General features: G+C 39.8%; 1 protein-coding gene across 3 annotated transcripts in view; it reads right to left on the reverse strand.

Moving 5' to 3' along the window:
* CDH11 (cadherin 11) overlaps positions 1–22,622 on the reverse strand; it is a 247,215-nt gene that overhangs the window by 73,909 nt on the left and 150,684 nt on the right. The window contains exons 1-2 of one of the 3 annotated variants that reach the window (XM_055818806.1): positions 7,726–7,881; positions 7,224–7,375 (exon numbers count right to left, since the gene is read on the reverse strand). The gene's annotated coding sequence lies outside the window, so the exon portion shown is untranslated. Of the gene's footprint in view, positions 1–7,223; positions 7,884–22,622 lie in introns of those variants that run through there. The other 2 variants (XM_055818805.1, XM_055818807.1) reach the window with 2 other exon arrangements.

Raw genomic sequence — 22,622 nt, forward strand, 5'->3', positions numbered from 1 at the left:
TATGCTGAAAGAGAATATGAAGGAGACATTATCTTTAAAAATATCTGTTCACTGTGTGCACTGAATAAATGTTTGAGTGCTTCTTCAGTTACATCAGCTTGGTAATCTCTGTGGTTAAATAATGATGGTTACATGCAATATGAAACTGGAGGTTTTGATCGCTGCACTGTACGTATTGAACTAACCTGGCAGCGTTCAACTGTTTTAATACTGGCCATTCCTCAGAAGAAGTTTACAATCATTTCTGCCCTGACCAGAAAGCTCTCTGGTAATGAAGAAATGCACTAAAATCTTGCCTTGAATGGTGATCTAAAATGAACTGATACTTAGATATACCTAACTGCATCAATACATGGTCTAGTTTGCTGAAAGGGAGGACTGCCTGTTGGAAGCACTGCTCTGAAAAGGACAAGATTTAATCCTAAAATTTCAAGTGTGTTTTCTAGTGCTAATGAGACCATTTTTTTACTTTGTAAATGCTATTCGAAGTCCTGTGCTTACCTCAGGATTTTCCTCAGATAAAACTAAATCATTTCCAAAAACTAGGTATAAACTTTTTGAATGTCAATTTTCTCAGATAATTTATAGGTTGCATTTTTTACCTGTTGCTTCAATAAAAATTTTCTAGTAACACACAAAAAATTATTTTAACTATATAAATGAAAATATACTTAAATGTGCACAAAGTACACATAAGATGCAGGCAGGTACATGATGTTATATGACTCTAAAAAGGTCTGAGAATCCTTGTCCAAGGGCTGGTATAGCTGCAGGTATTCTGCTCTGGGTAATGAAAATACTTTTAGTTTTGGTTCAAATTCCAGCCAGCTTTGCACAAACTCTGTTTCTTTTGTTTGCCTTATAATGTTCACGTGCAAAAAAATAATTTAAAAATTAGTTGATAAAAGATGAAAGGTGTAATGCAGTTATTCCTTCAGCAGCCAAGATCTTTGAGATAATTACTTTAAATCAAGAAGGGACAGACCATTTAAATTTATGACTTAATGCCGACACACGCATGTATTAATAAAACAGTTAGCATTAATGGAAATGGGGTTTAGTCTCCTGATTCAAATAGAGCTATCATTTCTAGTTTATACTGAACTAATGACTTATCCTTGGCAGAATGATATGTATGCATGTATTTAACTATTTAACTTAACCACTGAGACCAATTAATATGTTTCTGAAGTTTTATTTTATTTTAAAATATATATCAGCAGCCTCACTGGGATAAAAATAATGTTGAACCAGAGTTTCTATGGCACCAGTTTAACCTTAAACGTAGTACTTTCACATGGAATATCTGATGATCACACTGTATAAAATGAAGAGTATGAAATGCAGAAACAACTCTTCAATGGGATCTACATCAAGTTAAGGACCTTTTCTTTTTTTTTGCTTACCAAGCCAGCATAGACTCTGCGTGATTAGGAGCTCATATAAAAAGAAACGGTGGCTGCAAGACAGTACACCATAAATTCAACCTCTACCCCACATGCTAGTGTGAGGATAGAAGCAAGGAACAAACCTGTGCACAGCCATCCAAGCCAGGCTGTTCCCAGACTATGGAGTAGTCCTGATACACACTGGTAGGGCAAGAAAACCTGCACGAGTTGCACCATACAAGGATAAGGGAGCTAAACGCATGGTGCTGTGAAGCTCACAAACATGGAAATTCTGTGAATTGTGTTTTAAAGGGTTATTGAATACAAGTCCTTCTGCTCATCGCCTGTGTGGGCCTGTGTCTCCACAGCGTCATTGAGAGTTCATTGGAATAGTGTCAGACTGCACCAACACAATTAAATAAAAGCCTAAGTGTAATTACTGTCTAGGTAGGTACTCCTACAGCTTACATTCATGTATCAAAGTTCTGTTCAATTTTGTCTAGTCTATAATACTTCACGATCCACAATTGCATTTTAGGTTAGTTCGCCTATAACATGGCTACAGTCTATTTGTTGATGAACTATTAAATCATCATTATAATAACAAATTATATTTGGAAACCTATTGCTGCGTTCTTCAGCAATCACTGGAAAATCCTGGCTCCTCTTTTACATTCAGTTACTTGGTCCTTTTCTTTTAATCCATTTACATTGATTTCTACTACTCCAACTGCCTGCCATTGCATTACAATTAAGAATTCTGATGAACTCTGGCTGATTCAGAAGGGAGAGGGCTCTTACTCATTGCCAAACTTTGGAGGAAAAAAAAAAACACAAAAAACCCTTAGAATTTGCTTCAGCCAGCACTTTAAATTTGAAGAGCTAAATTATGGCTCATGGAGCCAGCAGAGCTCAGTGGGACTGGGATGCCTGAAAGCCACCACACCACCCAAGCAGTTATGGAAGAAGGCCTTATGCCTTTGTCAGGCAAAATTAACCATAATGTCACCTTCCCCACAGGCACTGCTCAGCAGCAGGGCTGGCTGCTCCAGATATTCGTCTCCGAATTCCTGCTAGCCTGCAAGGCACTGCTAATGTCCCAGCCATGCATAATGTTCTCTGAAGGGCCTTGAACATGACTGGCAGCTCTAGCTTTTCCACCCACCCTGAGCACATCTAACAGCTTAAGGGACATTCCCTGTCTTGGAGGACAGAGGATGGGCAGTTTACCCTTTGCAGACTTCTCTTGGCAGCACAGTGCTCCTCAGCAAAGCGGCATTCATTTTCCAGTGTACTAGTTACTAACCCTTGCACCAAGAGTTGTTACTTTAAGGTACCTCTTAACTAATTCCCAAACCAGGTGACTGACAGAAAACTCTACAGCTAGTATGGTATTATGGTGCCCATTTTTGGCATCAAAGTTGTAGACAGAAATTTCTATTAGACACATTAGCTTCTCTGGCTGCATATCTGCCCAAGTGGATATAATACATATTATAAAATTCTGCACTATGGAACTTACGGTATGTTTCTTATACACAGAAATTTGGTTAGTCTATCAGTCAAATCAGAGATCAGTGCAGTCCAGCACTTGCCTTTAGCAATACCGCAAAGTGGATGTCTAGGGAAGACCATCAGAACAGGGCAGGTAGAAATGAGACTTTTTCCAATCCTGCAGCCGTTTCAAATCTATACTGTCATGTATGTCCTTCTTGGTCAGCGCTTGCAGCGATGGGCTACAAACATCCTTTATGTTCCAAGGTGCTACGGAATATACAGAAATTATTCAGACCAATCTACTTTTCTCGGTTCTTCAGTTGTAAGCTCCACTGACCTAGATGTGTACAGGTAAAATTAGACCAGTTTGGCCTAATATGTCTTTTTTCTACCAAGGACATCTTAATAAGATCTCTCAAGCATGACAATATTTTTGAAAGAGATATTTTTTTGTTTCACCGTGTCATTTTTTTTCTTGTCTTTAAACTCTTTTACTGGGCATAGCAGGAACTGACACCGTCTTTGAAAAGGCAGAGATAGCAAACCCCTTAAAAGCCACAGCCACTGAGAGGGCTGGGCTGTTTGTTTTACACCTAGACTCCAGCTGTGGCACTCTTCAGACGAGCTGAAGTTATAGCATTCCAAAACTTCGTAGCGAGCGCCGAGGCGGTAACGCCACGCCGAAGGTAACGCGATCCACTGACTAGAAAGATGCTAATCCTGACAAACTGCCTGAGCATTAGCCCGAACCGCAGCGAGATTGAATCCCGCCTCCCCAGAGAGGGCCAGCAATGCCGGTGGTAACAAAACGGCTTTTCATAGCGCCCTGGCAGCGGGCGGCGGCGGGCGGCAGCGAAGAGCATCAGCGCCCTCTAGTGCCCGCCCCGCCGCCCGCCGCCGACCTGTTGAGCAAGGCGGAGCGGCAGCAAGCCTCAGCACCCGCCGAACGGCTTCCACAAATCCCGGCTCCTGGCGTCAAAATCTCTCCTCCGGGAGCATCCCGTGCAAATTTGCTACCCTTCGGTAATATTTAAATGACTTTAAAGTCCTTACTTACACAGGAGAAGGAAATGAATGGGTTTAATAATTCGGCATATGCAGGCTTGCACTTAAATGAATCGAGAATTTCACAGTCTAACAGCATCCTAGTCTTCAGTATCAAAAACCAAACACAGGACTACATTTTCTCCTAAAACACTGCAAAAGAGTTTTAGAAGTATATGACTACAATATTCCTTAACTGATAAGAGATGCAGTAAAAAATATACAGAGATATGGCATAAAATGGCAATACTCAAGTGTGAAGTAAGTCGTCTTGATTCCTAGGGACAAAGTGCCTGATCCAAACTCCGTTTAAATCAATGGCCATCTTTCCATTTATTTCCCTAAGCTTTGGGTTGGCCCCAGCAAAGAGACAATGAAAACTGAAATGCCATTACACAAAAAGAAAAAAAAAAAAAAAAAAAAAAAGAAGGGTGGGGGTGTGGGTTATAGCATAGAAAATTATACACAGATTTTTTAGCTTAAAAGGCTAGTAGAAAAACTCAGACAAAAAAAAAAAAAAGTCTAGAAAGTATGTTGCTAAACTGTTTCAATTTAATTGATTCCAGATGAGACCTCTGTTTCTCACACACTGAAGACAGTTCGCTAAACATCCAGCTCACAAAATGGATTCACAATTGGTTCAGGGGGTTCAAAAAAAGGAAATGCTAGCTTTAAGTTTGAAATTACATTTTTATGATGTCTGAGCTAGAAATAACTTCTATTGTGGAAATCTCAGCAATAAAACATTTGTTTCTCAAGTTACACTTTGTTTAGTCACAGCATTTACAGAAAAAAAAAAATGTTAGTCTCCTGGAACTCTGAACTTCACGTATGTTTCTTACACTAAATTAAATCAAACATGTCAAAAGTTGTCAGAATAGCATGTTAATTGAAGCTGAAATTACATGATATATTTAAAAACATTTTATCAAACAAATCACAGAAATCATTCCAGTCTTTGTAGTTTCCCCATATTGTTATGCAAAAGAAAAATTAATTTAGCTGTCCTGTCTCTCAATCAACCAGTTCCATACATATTTCCTTCTGAAACTGCTGACAATAAATCGCAATGACTTATCTCATTTCTTGACATACCCTAGTGTAGCAGCATTTCTGGTAATGAAGTAATCTAGTTCTAGTGATTTTTTTGGACAGGCAACACTTAAAATTTTAGCAAAGTTAAAGCTGATGTGGAGAAGTCTATTAATAGCATTCTCTGTCCATGCTCATTCTCTGATGCTGAGGTGAGGAAAAAAAGATAAATATTCAGTTCCAGGGCCTAAGAACAAGAGCCTGCAGAAGAAAGATGTCTTTTAGGCAATTTCCTTAAAGAATTTCTGAATATTTTATGGAAGATCTTATTCTTAGTTCTGTAACTTTAGTTTCCTCTTTTCCTGCAAGAGGAAGGAGAACTGCTTTACAAGTACAGCCAGAACCTTCTGTTTTCTAGAGTGTAGTAGACTAAGAATACACTAGAAGAATGTTTTGTGCGTGAAGGTATGAAGCTCAAACCAGACCTTCTGCTCTCTAGTCTCGCTACTGTTCTTACTGCCCATCTCCCAGCAACATGAATTGAGCCGCTCTGCTATGAAAATGCTGTTCATAAGCAAACATCTGCAATTCCACTTCCATACTTCCATATATCTCTTCATATAAAAACATCCAAAGGATTGAGTACAACCATCGGTTTGTGTTCCAAATCTCAGTGGACAGACCTGAGCCAGATGTCAGATTAATTGCTGCAGAACTTCTACACTGAAAGCAAATTTATTTATTGGTATGTGTTAGCCAGTGTAGAAAAGGAGAACAAAGTATTTAACTGAAGAATCACATAGGCTTTGGAAACATTGAAGCAAGCATAAGAGCCAGGGAGGGGGAAAAGAGATGGGCATTCAGTAACGTCTGAGTCCATGCCTCCCTGCTTTTGAATCTGCAAGTGCTTTTCTCATTCAACAGTTTCATTATTAAATAATTAAAAATATTTAATTTCTTAATAGAGGGGTGCAGAGTCTGTGGCATTCTCATTGTATCACCATCAGAAATCAACAGGAAGAAAAGTCTTTCCCAGGGAGTTACTCGTCAATGGAACATGGAAAAGAAATGAGCATTCTCCTTATAGAGGGCTAATTTCTGAATTAGTGACCTCATTTGCTAAAGAGGTTACTTTGTCACAGATATCTTAGTAGGTAAATACTGTGTTACACAGCTACACTGTCCTTTGTAGCAATGGTACAAAGATCTCCTAGCATATATTGGTTCTCTCCCCACCAAATGAATATTTAAAAGAGTAGACAATAAAGGGGGACTTCTATAGAAGGTAAAGGCATTTGTATCATGATGTCAGACTGCTATATGTGCTCCCGAAGGACTGCACAGGAAGCACTTTTATTCTAAAAGTTAATGGTATTTATGGGGACCCGCAGCCTGATCTATTTTACCCTTCTTGGGAATGTGCTTATGCATGTATCACCCAGGAGTCTAATGCTTTTTGGACTAGCCCATATTAAAGACAGATACCATTTTGGTATCTTGTGAATAGTAATGCATTTGAAAACCAGCAAGCAAAATAAACTGAAAAAAAAAACCAAAACAAACCACAAACCCAACAACAAAAAAAAAAAAAAAAAAGAGAGAGAGAGTAGGAGGAGAGGAAGATATAAATCAAAGTCTTTCCCTTTTTTTATTCTGGATAGAGTATTCATCATTTCGTGCACTCAGAATTTCTGCATATCCATTTCATGCTTAGGAGCTACAGTACAAGTAAAAGATTTTCAGTTCGGGGCTTTCAATATGCGCTTATCCGGAGGAACATTTTAAAACGGACAAATGCTCGCTCTCCCCCAACCCTGCCGCCGCCCCCCCCCCCCCCGAGCAAGAACTGAAGGAATTAAAAATAAATAAATAAATAAAATACCGCTTGCCACAGCGTTTCCTTTCTCCCTCCGGAGAGGCTATCTGGCCCCTGCGGGGAGCCGGCCGGCCGCCTCCGCGGAGCTGCCGCCGGGCGCCGCGCACCTCGCCCGGCGCTGCCCGGCCCCCGCTCCCGCTCCCGGCGCCCGCACCTGCCTGGCCCCCGCACGCCGCAGCCCCAGCTCCGCTGCTGCTGTCAAGTTTCTGGTGCGCACTCAGGCATCCTGCCGCCCGGTCCTCCGGCTCGCAGCGACGGGAGGCGACCATTGCCCCAGCCGCCCCCGCTCCTTCCCCCTCGCCCGGCAGCCCCGCCGCCCCGCTCGCCCGCGGCAACTCCGGCGCCGGCGTGCCCCGCTGCCCCCCGCGGCTCCGGCCGCCGCTTACCTGCGGGTCCGGCGGGGCTGGCTCCTTCCCTCGGCCACCTCCGGAGGTGGGAGAGGAGGCAAGTCCCATTCACAACTAGACACCGAGCAGGCACGGCAGCATCTTCAGCCTATTACACTCCACTGGCAGCGGCTGCTGAATGAGGCTCCGAGCTAGCGGCAGGAATTAGAAAGAGGGAGGGAGGGGAAAGGGGAGAGGAAAGGGGAGAGGGAGGGAGAGGGAGCAAGGGGGAGTGAAGCAAGATTAGAGGAAGGGAAAAGCTGGAGGCTGTTGCTTCTCTGTTTTCTTCTCCCTTCCCCCCACCCCACGAGGAACGCAGACCCCCGAGCCTGCCCTCCTGCCGGCCCCGCGTCCTGGGTGCCCTCTGACGCCCGCAGGGGAGAAGTTGGGGCTGGAAGGGGAAAGGAGGGGGGTAAGGAGCCCCGGCACCCTCTCCCTCCGCCTAGGCGGCCCCGGGGGTGGGCAGGGTGCGCTCTCCCCGCGCCAGGGGTGGGTTCCGCACCCCCTCAGCCAGGCAGGCACCCGCAAGCACGTCTGCGAGGGGCACCGGGACACCCATCCTGCTGTGCTGGCAGGCTGCGGGGAGGGATGTCCTGTCCCTTCCCTGTCGCCACTCCTCTGCAGGCAGCCCAGGACCACCCCACGGCGGCAGGCGGCACCGCGGGTGGGCTGTAACCCCCGCCAGAGCCCCGGGCACGGCCAGCTGCGGCCAGACTCCGGCTTGGGGGGCTGCCCCAACCTCGCAGCACGGATGGGGAAGGCGTCTGAGCTGGACACGCAGCAGGAGTATTTTATGCTGAACCCAGTCGTGTTTCCTGTCATGATCAGACATTTGCCCCAGGAAAAAAAAAAAATTATAAAGTTCCCCAAGCATTTCTGGATGTGGAAAACCTTGGTCGCTGGTAGCTGGCAGCCAGAGGCTGAGGCCAGGCCTCTGCCCAGGCAAGCTGCTCTCCCGTGGGGGGTGGAGTGGGTGACCCTGCTCAAACACACCTGATCCAGGGGCTGCAGCTCGCGCTCTCCGGTTTTGTTACCAAAAGTGAAAACCCCAGGTACGACTCCTGGGTGGGGCTGAGCTCTGTGAGCCCACCGAGAAGTGCCCTGAGTCAATGCAAACCCAGAGGCAGCATGCAGCCCCTTCTCCTGTCATGCCCACCCAGGCACACGTGAGCCTGCATGTCCCCTCTCACCCATCAGGGAGGCCAGGACCTGTGTGCTCTGAGGTGGCTGTCAGCACAGTCGGTGCCATCTGTGTAGCTGTGGAGCAGCACAGAGCAGAGCCAGGAAGGATGCAATGCGCAGCCCCTCAAGAATAAGGATTGCATTCGCTGCTGGAAATAACTAGGTACCTCTTTGTGAAGATAATCTGCCCATCCTCAGGCAACCCATCCAACCGTTCATCCCCCATGCCACAAGGCAGCACTCACGCTGCTCTGTGACCACCCCACTTGGCCCCAAAGAACAAGGCTTTTATATTCTGTGGTTAATTAGCTCTGCCAATAACTCCGGGCAAAGAGAAAAAAAAATTGGCACAAAAGCTGCCACTGTATAAACAAAGAATTTGGAAGGAGGAAAGCTGATAAACAATGCATCCTAAGGAGGCTGAGGGACAATAAACTTAGCACAGCAGAGAAGCAAGTCATACAATCATGGAATCATTTAGGTTGGAAAAGACCTTTAAGCAAGTCCAACTGTTAACCCAGGATTGCCAAGTCCATCACTAAACCACGTCCCTGAGCACCACATCTACACCTCTTTTAAACACCTGCAAGCATGGTAACTCAGCACCTCCCTGGGCAGCCTGTTCCAATGCCTCACCACCCTTTCATGAAGAAATTTTTTCTAATATCCAGTCTAAACCTCCCTTGGCACAACTTGAGGCCATTTCCTCTTGTCCTATTACTTGTTATCAGGGAGAAGAGACCTACCCCCACCTGTCAGGTGGTTGTACAGAGCAACAAGGTCCGCCTGAGCCTCCTCCTCTCCAGGCCAAACACCGAGTCCTGCCTGATGTCAGCCCCAGGGGAAAAGCAGGAGCCGCCCGACTGCGGAGCTGGGGCCTTTGGAGAATTAAGGCTAAAAATGGCTTCAGAGAGCCGTTGAGAGTTCACGGTCCCACTCACAGGCACCCAGGGAAAGGCCCGCAGCGGGTGGGAGCACGAGGCTGGAGGGCTCCGAGGCGGCCTGGGGCAGGGATGCAGCCCCGACCCAGAGAACCCAGAGGGCTTGGGACAGGCTGGGAAATGGGGAACAAACCCCGAAACACCCTGGGCTGGGCTGAAAGCATCAGGGAACAATACAGCTAATTAACTGGTACTGAAGTACCGAGGGCTTTACTTTGATAGGAATAGGGCGGTGGTGCTACGAAAACTAGTTTTAGGAGTGGGTTTTGGTAGAAAATTCAAGGAGTAATACATTTCTATCGAGAAATAAAAGATGTAAAAGATCACTCCAGAATTTTTTTGGGGAGACGTAGCTGAGAAAGGAGGCTCGTGCACATTAATTTGGAACAGTTTTGTCAAGAAATTGGTTTTGGACAGAAAATATGAGAGGAAGGGAAATATGTCTCAAAATAGTTCCATATAGTCCCAGTCCAAACCTATTGCCTTTAATGGATACCATCAATCTCCTGTGATGATAGTGTGAGAATTACCATTTGTTTTCTTTATGGATACCCTGTAGTGAGTACTACTCAGTGCAGCTCTGCCAAAATTGTCACTAAGCTGAAGCCCAGAGCTGGGCAGTTGGCTGAGGATTTTTTCCCTTTTTTCCCTTCTCTTGCTGGCTTTAGCAGCACAGTGGAGGGGATGACTTTTGTAATTCTCTTTTTTTGAATTGCTGAGATCAGATTTTTTGTAATATATAAAGGAAATGTGAATGCAATTTCAACCTAATTAAACATATATAATAGGTACCCATAATATTCTCTAGTCAAAGAGCATATTGATCTATAATGAAAGGTTTCATTAATTCCATTCAAGGAAGCACGTTAACAAACGAGCATAGTAAAGTCTGATCTGGTGAGTGGCTTGTTTCCTCCCTTCCTTCTGCACTGAAATCTCAGTGTAAACTAATCAGATTCTGCTATTATTTTCTCCCATTTGTTCATCTTCCTATAGGATCTATAGATAGATCGTCCTTATCTGCAAACAAAATTAAAGCAAAATTGCTGCTGAAATCTATGTGTTTGCACCTCTGGCTAAGTCCCAAGTCTGATTACAGTCATAACCACTGTGGAATTAATTTCACCTACTTAAGCCTTTTTAAAATTGAGTATCTAACATGCTATCTATAGTAAATGTTCATTTAATGTCAACAAAAAAGAAGTCCCTCTCATCAGGACAGGCCACCAGCTGCAGATGCTTCTCTATATACCAAAGGGTTCTTAACAACTTGCTCAGACTACAAACCTACCTACAACCATCTAAAAGTCAGATAAGATGAGTCCTACTTTCTATGTTAGATACAGAGCATAAGAAGTAGTGAAACGAAAATCAGTATGTGATGCTGATAAATGAAGACATTTGGTATATTCCCTTTAGCCATTACAGTTTACGTTCAGGCAGTTCCAAACTATGCTGCCATCATTTCAGGATAAGAAATGCAGGGAGGAAGGGTACCCTAGAACATCAGCAGAGCTGCTCCACTGGATGGCAACCAGTTCTTGTGTGCAGTTTCTACTGGTTGGTGACTCTTCATCTGTGAAGCCTTTGGCTAGATGGTAATTTCATGAATGGCACGCAGAAGCCTATGTAAATTCAATGTGGACAGTATCAGATTAACTAGTGGGAAATCTTTCTAAATACAGTTGCCTCCTCTCTTCACAAAATCTTAGATGCAAACCAAAAAAGCAGGCTTTAACTATCCTGCTGCCTTGGAAGTCATGGCAGAGCAGCAGGGGAGTACAGTGAGGTCTGGAGTTAGCATTTACAGCTGCTTCAAACCTGGTGTCAGAATGAAATCAATGTCAGACATAAATAAAGGAAGTTTATACATATTTTAAACAGTATTTGTTTTTGCATATCCATATATTTAGGTTAAGAACATCTGTGATAACAAATCTGCAAAAACTAAAAAAAGATTTCTACTGTGGGCTTACAGAATCTAAAGTTTGTTAGAATTCTACTCATTGCTTGGTAAGTTAACCCATTTATCATTTGAAAATAAGCTGGCTGATTTGTTTTCTAAGCATCTGAAGGGGTACATGCACTTCTGCTAACTGAACCATGTTCTAGGAAACATTGCAGCTTAATGAAAAAAGCAGAAAATATAATACAGGTTTAAGCTGGACATTTGTATTAGGGTGCACGAAAAAGCCTGAACTGTGAACTTTGGAAACTGAATTCCTAAAAGCCTTTTGCAATTCAAAAGAATTTCTGAATGTCCCATTTACTCAGTAGCTCAGGCACATCTACGAAGCAAGTACAAAAGAAGAAACTTCTTTCCATCTTTTGACCCTGCTTCCTCCAGGCCCTACAGACTTTTCCCACTTGGCTTCCAACAGACTCTCTTCCTTCTCAGCTACCTTTAACAGACCTGCAATTTCCTTCACTTTTCTTCTCACCTGGAAAATACTAGGGATTTAAAAGACACGTGAACATCATATTGCTATCTGCAGGAGCTGGGAGTTTAGGAAGAAGCAGCAGAGACAGTGAAAGAGAAGAAGAGTTTTATAATAACGTATCTTCCACATAGTCTGAACAAAGTTTTTGTCCAAAATGTCCTTCAATGTCAGTGTCATTTTGCTACTAAAACAAAGCAAAATTTGACTCTTATGTGAAAATGTGAAAGGTGAGCAGGATTGAAGGAGAGAAAAATATTGTTCTTCATGATTCAAAAAAATTGGAAGACTAATTAAACCCACAGTACCAGCACAGTAAGAAGTGTGTAAGAAGAGTATAGCTTAACAAACATGCGCATCTTGTGTCAAGGAAACAGGGCTTTTACGCAGTGAAGAATGGATAGATCAAAGCAGCTGGTACCTAAAGATGGAGGGTGGGGGGTGGGGTGTCCCAATAACAAATGTCTTCCCTGTAGAAATATAAGAATATAAGTACATGCACTTACTTGAGAAAGGTTAAAACAAAGGCAAAAATTCAACACAAAACAGCTGATCCAGAAACTATCTCCACAAGTTAGCACTGAAAAAATCTTTCTTTGGCTATACCAGTGGGTTATACTTGAAGCATTAAAGCCTGGAGAGAAAAGGAAGTTTTGAAGTGGGAGGAGGGTTACAATAAAACCCAAACTGAAGTACAGAAATACTACAATCTTATCAACAGTGCTATGCAGGGTTTTAGTTGTGGTTTGTTTTGGTTTTTTTTTTTAAATTTGAGATTTGCATACAGAGCTTTTTGTAAGCACACTGATAAATCATCAGCTTGAACCAGCCATTCCAAGTGATACCTAGGGTGATACTTTCAAATACAAGGCTGATATGCCTGGTATATCAAGGAAGAACCCGTATTGTGGGCTTGGTTATTTCCTTTCCCCGTTCATTACAGGAAAGAAAGGTCTCATTCCTATACCAGACCGAAGCAAAGTTCTTCTCATTAATCTGCTGATGGAGTCTGGCCTTGATGGCATTTCACATTGTAATTCATTTTTATAATGACGATGGAAATCCTTATCTTCAGTCAAACCCAAGTGGCCAGACTCTGGCCACAGAATAAGCATCTTCCTACCCATAAAATACAACAGAATTGAGTCCTATTTCATTTAGGCTGCAGTAGAATAGTCAAGTTTATTTTTTCCAGGTTTCAGAGACCTTTTAAAGCTAGGTCTGTTTGCAGTAAGACTTTCATGAGGGGAACTACTCTTTTTTTCCAAAATCTAAATAGTTTGGCACATAATGAGTATGGATGATTAGCTATTTCTGTCACTGAGCTTTGAGACGATCTTACCCTGACACAGTCCTCAGAATGTTTTGAGGCTATTTTATTCAGTTTTAAAAACTGTTGGGATAAGCCAGGGTATAGCAGCATCCTGGGCATCATCTCACTTCCTCAGCTTTATTGTGATTTACTGAAGACCAGGTAGGACAGGACTAGTCAGCTTTCATGTCCTGAAGGGTTTCCTCAAGCTTGGGAGATCTCCAGAGGCACTGAGACAGCCTTTTGGTTGCCTTGGGTTACAGATTAGACCCAGTCAAGGATCAAGGCCCAGCTGGGTCGTTTCTACAATACTGAAGTAGATTACTAGAGAACAGTATTCATAAGGACATTAATTGAAAAATGCTGTATGCAAAAGGTCTGCTGAGCAATGTAGATTTGCAACTGTAAACTCTATTTATAGTCCCAACCTAGTATCCAAAAATTACAGTGCAAAAGAATTCAGGGGTGAAAAAAGGACTAAATGGTTAGTCAGACCAACCTCATAAACTTTTTAATGTATCAATGTCTTTTGCTAATGGGTTTTTAGAAATACAGATCAGAAAATTAAATTTCTCATTTAGACAAGGTATTATTTAGTTAGTAACCTGATACTCATTTATTTCTGACACTGTGCATTAAAAGTAAGTAATGCATTTTTATATGTATGTGTACACGCACACATTTAGGTGTGTGCACCATCTGCATATGCTGTCAAGCAGGATGAGGCCTCCAAATATAGTCCTCTAATGCATTCAAGTTATACCTTATATATTTTATTAGAAAAGAAGTTTGAAAAAAGCCACAGCATCTTACTAGAGAGTATGCGTGGCTTGTATTATCACTCAATAGTAAGATATAGCATAGCTAAATAGCTGGTAATAATTACGGCTTTTAATTCCATTTCTGAGTGTCACTTATTTTGTGCAGTATGTGCTGTACAATTAATGATTAAGCTTCTTCCAAAGCCTAAGAAGAAAATACACTGTCCTCACAATTTTTTTCTGTTTTCCTGTGTTTTGTTTAAAGAATACACATTTATTAGAATGTACTTCTGCTCTGCTACAAATACTCTTTACATGTATATTGGGTATGTCTAACATCACATTGCAAATAGCCCAAACTGTGCCCAAGAAGATTTAAAGGAGAATGATGTTCCTGTAATCTCAGCTGCTAACCCTTCTGTACTGATGAACACCAGGCAGTCATGCTTATCTAGCACAAAGATCTTTCTTCATTTAATGCCCACAGCTTGAGATAGTCAATCTTGCCCAGCATGCGCCTGAAGTATTTCAGATTGTTATTTGTGATTTTTGTTTATGTCCCCATGCTATTCCAGGTACTATGAGTTGGTAGCTACTTATCTGTCTATACAAGGCCATAATCAAAGGCATTTTTACATCAGTATATGAACAACCATGTTGCACAGATCCAGGAAATCAATCACTATCGTGATTACAAGAGTTTGATAAACAATTATAAATTGAGCTGTTTCATATAGGCTTGCAAAATAATGACACAATTATAAACCTTTTGCCATAAATTCTAGTTTAAGCCATACATAATACTGAACCCAGGGATATGCTATTGCTGCATTAACATCCATCTGCTACTGAAAAAAACACTAAGTGACTTTTCTCTAATGAGCTGGAGTAAAAAAGTTGTTAAAAGAAATATAGGTTTGCTTGACTATTTAAAGTACACAAGATTATAATTCTTTAATACCTCTTTTATCACAAGATAAAAATATAACAGAATTTAGAGTTTGTCAGATGAGTCATAACTAAAAACATTAGATGATTCACACAATCATCAATCACAAAACATGAAAACAATCTCAGTTATTAAACCTGTTGAAAAATAAAATGGCATTGCTTTACTATAAATCTGCCACGTGGTTAAAAATTTCATTGATCACTAAAATACTTTTTTTTTAAATCCTACATATAATAAGGTATCACTTTGCTTGAGTCCAGATAATCATTTAAAGTGTCCTATGTTGGGTTTTTTCTGTATTTCCCAGTAGCATAAAACCAGTATTGCGTAACATTTTTAGTTCCACGTACAAGTAGGTCAAGGATTATAAATCACACTCAGAGAGGTGATTGAAGGCATGCTTGAAAACGATAGGCTTTACTTCAGGAAGTTCAGGTATATATTTACCTTTAATTTGTGTCTAGATGGGTAATCTAACAAGTTTCTACCAAAAGAAAAAAAAAAAAAAAGTGTCCTTTAGGTATTTATTAGAAATCTGTACAAACATTAAGGCTCTACTTCTGAAGGAACGTGAGATTCAAAGTGATTTCAACAGGGCACTTCCAATGACTATATAAGTTGGGGAAGGCTTCACATTGGCTTCTGTAAGCTTTAGATCAGGCCTTATAGGTTTGCAGTACCCACACATGGGAGAGGGCTGAATGAGCTCCTTTTGTCCTTTGACCTTTGACTAATAAGTGCTCATGAGAAGACCTGTGTTGGCTGGTCAGTCTTCAACCGCACAGCTGAACTCATCACACAGGCACGCTGTGTATCTTTACAGTCAAACAGCCACTACAGATATACTACCACTGTTGTAAGAATAATGTCACAGCACCAGTCATGTAAACTAATGTGAACAATTCTTATGTGACTTACATTTTAGATGCCAGTTTAATTTTTTATATTTCCCTATTTAAAAAAAAAAAAAAAGATTTCAGTCCCCACTGTATTTTATGACACCAGCGAGAAATACAGCTTCTTATAATACATTTCTGTCACTTGGCCATTTGAGGCTTTTGGTTATTTGTTCTGTATATTTGGTGATGTTTCTTAGTTTTTGAGAAAAAAACCCCACAAATCTTCTGCTGATTCAATAGCTGAGATGTGTTACCGTTTGCCTCCATTTTTCAAAATCAGAAGGTAGATTAACACAGATGCTTAATGCATCAAACAATGTCAGGGTTTTTTCCCCAGTGAAATATTGTGGGTGCTAACAAATTGTGGAAAACATGCTCAAACTATGCTGCCACACTGCCAAATACAACTAGAAGAAAAACATATTCCACGTGAAAACCCAGTATACCCTCCCCATTAATTTAATCAACAAAGGAAGAAAAATTACCTATTTAAAAAAGAAACTAATGTGAATTCCCACATGGGCTAGGCCTCTTCAGCTTATGTTCAGGTTATACAACACAAAGAAATGCTTCACATAAGCATTTCATACAATTTAACACATCTGAATGGCTCTTTCCTAGGAGTATTGGAGAAAATTACATATGTTCTGGATCTACAGAGCCCTTAATCCATGGAAAATGGTTTCATTTCCATAAGACCTACTCAGAGAAAGCCTCATCTTTCTCCATTTTCCACCGCTGCAGTCTAGGAATGTGCAAGTAGCCCTCACTAAACTGTTTAGCATCTAGATGAACTCATTTCCATGGAAAGCAGTACCTGCAGCCTTCTTCTGTGTAGTAACCCCTAAGAGGTTCTCTGTAGTTGCTTTCTGCTTTTAGGGATGTATTTATTACTCTGACTCTCAGCTTTTCTAAGCATCTTCTTGGAAAAGGGTTGCCTTCTGTGGCATTTCAGAAAGAAGCGTATATTCTCTTCTATTGCTGCCTACTCTGTATTCCACACCAGGCACTGAGATCTGTCCTGAATGGACCAAGACACGGGTCTAAAATTTCAAGAGCATACCTACAAGATGTTAAAACAAGCCACTTAATAGATTCCTGATTTTAAAACTCAGTTATTTCAATGGAGTCTCATCTAGCCTTCTGCGAATAAAGTCATGGACCTCGTTGATTTAGACAAGCTGATTTTTATGGCACCATCCATAAAGCACATGATACTATATTGTAGGTCTAGGCATTTTCTTCTTCAGTTTGATAATGTAGTTTAACATTGTTTGGAAGTTTTAATTGGATCGCAGTGCTTGTGGTAGATCATAGTATTTGAAAATTTTTACTCAAGAATACCAGAAAGAGAGAATTTAAGAACAGAATTGACAAATAACACCCTTATGTTCCCAAGAGTTACACATGCTCACACATTTTTAAAAAAAGACCGGATCCTTTTAGCTTTTTAATTGTAATACTAAAATTGATAGTAGTGATGGCTATAGGTGTCCAACAAAACCAAGATTAAAAAGTATGCCTAAATGTTTGAAGTTTCTGATCCTGCAAGGAAAAGGGAGATATTTTTTCTTTTATTGCAGTGATTCAGGCCATTAAATTAATACTGTTCCTGTACCATTTTAGTATCTGTTCTGCTGAAAAGCTAACAGAGAAAGACTGTGTAGAAGAACTGCAAAATGAAGAGGCAAACAGGTGATGTAAAGAAACTAGAGAACATAATTGATTGACTATTAATGTAATTAGTCTTCAGATCAAGCTCAAATAAAGGAAACAAACCTTTTGGCTAGTAAAGATGAAGTAGGAAAAGTACATGATTCAGAAACTTTTACACTTGCTATTTCAATGAGCTAAAACATAAGGATGCTATGCCAGATTCTGTTCACATGCCATAAATCCAAAATAACACCATTGGCTTACTTAGATTTTACATTGACTTCAAGAGAGTTACTTTGAATTTACATCACTGTAAGATCAGGATCAAACTGCTGAGAGGATATTAAAAGGAGATTAAACATGATCTTAAACAGTGATATCCCAGGAGATCCAAGGATTTTCAATTTGCAAGATTTTACAACTGTCTGAGAGTTGGATACATTTCAAATGCAGTTGCTGATAAGAGCATTTGCAGCTGCCAAAAGAACCTGTTTTACGGACCTGGAAGCTGGCAGAGAAACTGAACATCATGGAAGAGTGTAACAGACCAAGCAAGGCTGCAAGTAAGTGGAAGGGAACTCCAAGGGCATTTTTAACAGCATACCTACGTTACTGGATTCATTTAACTTCAGTTATTGGACAGGATTATTCTATTCTTCTAGACATTTATTCAGTAAAACTTTGAGTATAGGATTAAAGCACAGATGTATGTATTTTGATATCAATGTCCACATTCTGTTACTTAATTCCTGTTCATGATAGACTCATACTGACATCAACCCAGAAGACATTTCAATATCTTGGTCCAAGTTATTTTGCTTTTTTTCTGGGCACAAGAATGATTCAGCACTTCTGTGTCTGAATATTGATTCCAATTATGATGTCTCATCTTGCTTTCCCTCATTTATTAAACAGTGTTCCTATAGAATGTAATGGAAAAAAATATTTTTCTCTGTAGGCCTGTGTTCTTAGACCTTTGTAGCTGTTATTTTCAGGATACTCTACGAGCATCAGTGAGATAAGTGCAACAATCTAATATAAATCTTGAGCAGAGGATGATTTTCGTTTCATTCAAATTAATTTCTCATCTGGCATAAGAGGACACAATATCCATCTTCTGATACTCTGCAAGTCACAGGCTCAGTTGATAAATTTTCCTGAATAAATGAGAATCCCAAAGAACTGATTAACAAACAGTGAACTCTGTTTTGGTGCTGATCTATAAGCAAGAGATATTGAGAAGACATTAATGCTACATTCCCAAACCAAGTGTGTGATTTTGAGTATGTGTGTCCTTTCAATTTCCTTATGCACACATGTACAAAATGACTAGTTATGAAGTTGAGTAGATACATATGTATGATTTCTGAGCACAACTATAATGGTTCTGCACACCACAATACTGAATAAATCCCACACAAACGAGACATACACTTTTTTTGCACATTTTACCCTGAAAATAAAGCACTGTAAATCATCCTTTTCAGGGATGTGCTGTAGTAACTGAAGTATTCAGATTTTAAAGATACCAAGAGAACAATTTTAAATAGTGTAAACTACATATAAGCATTATACATTAAACATGAAACATTCTGTAATGGGCTGATTTGAAGAAGTCTCCAAATTCTACTGCCTTTAAATTTAAAGAGAACACCTTCTCTAATTCAGCAGTGATTTTTTTATTATTATTTGAATTATATGATGCAACAGTGCTCTAGTTCACATTTCATAAAATTATGTAGCAGTTTTTCTGAAGTAAAATGGAACCGAAATGCACACACAAGTGAAATAGTTTGTTTTTATTGGCCAGAGCCATTATGGCCTGCAATCAGACATAAAGGCTGCAGAGCCTGATTTAAAAGGCCAAAGAAAATATTTGCATTTCTGTATAACTTTAATCTCGCAAATACAAAGTTGTCACTAGGAAAAATAAACTGGTATTTTTAATTCATTATACTATAAAAAACCCAAAAAGTATATACCATGTACTGAAGCATGTCCTACATGATGTTCCTGAGTAGTCCATTAAATAAAACTATTTCTGCAGTACAGTATTCCTAGTCTGTGCAGCCTGAAGTTATATCCATGTCTCCATGCATTTCACCTCTCTGTCCTAAATCAAATAGCCCTCATGGCACTCAATTTCTCACCTTTCAAAGCATTTGCCACTTCAGCTTTTGTTAAAGTCCAATTAAAATCCCAATTAACAAAAAGAATATTTCTTTTCAGCACAAAATATTCAGTGCCTTGTTTAATTTGCGCCTTAATTTGCATGCCCGTTTATCAGCCACAGTTTAGAATGGTCATTTCTACAACAGATTTACATGTAGTTTTATTTGTTGTTATTCAAAATATTAAACTGAAGTTTTAAGAACAGCCTATTGGTACATTGACATTAAATCCAATGTGCAGGTTTGACTGAGAGGACCGGGGGAAGCGAAACATTTTAGAGAAGTCAAAACATCTTTTCAAGTATTTTAAACCAAATGTATGAAAATGTTTTTTATAAATGTAAACCAAAATGAAATGGAGGCAATATTAAATTTTCAAATCTAAATGTTTAAAACCTACCTGCAACACCCTCTTTGAGCAGGATACAGCATTTAGGTTCAACTGTAAAAGTATTTTGAGTTTCATTTCAGTGAGAAAAAAATAAATGTTTAAATTGTTTCATTCAGCTAAAAAAATGTGAAAAATTAGTTCTCTACCCAGTTTAAATAAGTTTATGAGAACACCTATGAGTGTTTGTATCAAGTAATGTGATAAGGATGTGCACAGAAATATTCTGCTGAACTTTCAATTTATGAAGTTCACTGGTTTGATAATAAAGTATTTCTATGAATTTGCTCCCCAGGAGCTTATTGATGGGTTCTCATGCTAATGTATCCAATACAAATATATAATTTACATATTCCCAGAAAAAAAGAACAACCCATTTTTATCAATCTTCATACATATTAGATATGTAGAAGGCAATGAAATGTGAAAAGGCAGCAGCTAAAATGTGTAAAAACAAACATTTATAATGATATAATCAAAACTAAGCGCAAATGTCAGCTTATTCATGGTGCAGATTACATGACATCTGATGAGTGATGAAGATGGTTAAGTAGAGTTCTATTAAAAGCAGTGCAATATGGGAGATAACGAGGTTATCATGCCATTATGCATTTCCTGGATGGAATTAACAGGTAAGCCTCATTGACCATCAAAATACTGTATTGTAATCAAAGTCCTTGAAAGCACATATTTGAAAACCTGTGTATCTAAATGACAAGGAGAGAGGATTAGATAATCCATTGTCTTAAATGGTTACGTAACTACAAAATTATGGAAATGCAGAAAAATAAGAGGAAAATATGTCAATAAAGCGTTGCTCATAGCCACACAATATGGTTCTTCCATAGAAAACAAAAGTGCTGTATTGTTTTCTAATCTTCAAAAGGTGTATTCAGGAAACAAAATAAAAAGATTTGACCCATACATAAAAAAATAGACCTTTGTTCCAATTACAGAGCTAGGTATGCAAAACACAGCAAAACCATTAAATACACTGGTGACCCGTGTTTTGTGCTACCAGATCAAACTGGGGAAAAAAAATAAATCAAAGTGCTTCTGGTGGTGGCTAAAATCTGGGAAGAAACTTCATCTCAGTGCATAGAAGAGTTACATGTGGCTTCTTTCTAAAGATGAAGGCCTTGTGTTCAAAGTAAGAAGTTTCCAATGATTTTTTTTTTTTTTTACGTATGTTGAAATACTAGCAGTGGCAAGTGAAAAGAAAGCAAAAATGGCAAATCTAATCAGATTCCTAGCCATACTAATATACAGAAAGATGATCCACACCAAGAACAGAGAAGAATAAGTTAAAATGAAATGCTATCTAAAGAATCTATGGACTTGCCAATATCTTAAAAACTTATGTACTGCCTTCTCAACAAACAAAATACCTTTCCTCCATTAAGCATAAATGCTAAAAATCTGTCTCCATAACAAAGCAATTATAATGAGACTTGTCATTCATCTCCTTTACAAGGGTGTTGTGAGGCATGATTCATTATGTTTGTAAAGCACTTTGAAATCCTGAGATGAAAGATGCCGAAGACATGCAAAGTATTAGCATCATAATACAAAGTAGTATTATCACTGTCATCAAACAAAGTGCCTTAGGAAAGGGCACTTTTACACATGAATTAATTTATGATTTTAACAGCTCACTTATTCCAACATAAAGCTTCTGTTACTATTAGATACAAACCTGAATCCAGGGAGTGAAACTATCAGGGCTATATTCTTGCATTCCCAGCCCCAAGATGTCATTGCTATACAGAGAATTGCATCTGAATTACGGCTCAGCACAGTGCAGGCACATTTAGTCTATGTCTGTAATTCAGCATCTACCTCAGCAAGCGGCTGCTGCAGCTCAGGAGCACCATTCCTCCAGGACACTGTGCATATTAATTGGCTTGTCTGAGTTCATGCAAGTGCTGTTCTATAGAGTATTGCAGAGCACCAAAGTAAAAATATATGCGTATGCAGAAAATAAAAAAGTGAAAATGACTTTTTTTTTTTTTAATGACCCTTTTACTCTGTATTTTAACATTCCCACCCAACTCTGCAAGTAGTTCAACTTCACAAATACATTGAATTCCTCCAAAATGTCTTGATTATTAGCTGAAAACTGATTTTTTTTTTTTTTTATTTTTATTTTTTTTTTTTTTTTTTTTTTTTTTTTTTTTTTTGTGGAGCAACACAGACTCACTTTGAGATCTATGTCCTTAAAGTAATGGGGCCGTGCTACTTCTGTTGAAGGAGAAAGTCTAGTTCCATATATCAGCACCAGCTCCTCTACTGTGATGCGGCAGCAGAATTGCTACAGTCAGCACCTGTATGCAGACACAGTTGTGGGAAGAACTGCAGATGCTCCCCACCAGCGACAGAGATCTAACAAATCCCTTTGCCAGGCACACTTGTGGCTGACTTATGGCTTTTGCTACTGATGCTTCCTACTGATTCAGTGTTAATGATTCTTTCCAAGGTTCAGCTATACCATGCTGGTAATCTGTCACTCTACTCACTTGTCTAAAAGTAAGCAAATCATATCAAAGTTTAAAAGGTTACATTTTTTAATTGATCTTAAACCATTATCTGACAGGTATTACTTTCTTCCCATAGGTGCTGGTTTTGGCAACATTCCTCACTGAATAGCACTGGAATGAAATCCCGCTTTGGTTCATTAGAATATTCACCAAGTTAATACA

The sequence above is a fragment of the Falco peregrinus genome, chromosome 14 (genome assembly GCF_023634155.1).
Source record: "Falco peregrinus isolate bFalPer1 chromosome 14, bFalPer1.pri, whole genome shotgun sequence".
Lineage (NCBI taxonomy): Eukaryota > Metazoa > Chordata > Aves > Falconiformes > Falconidae > Falco > Falco peregrinus.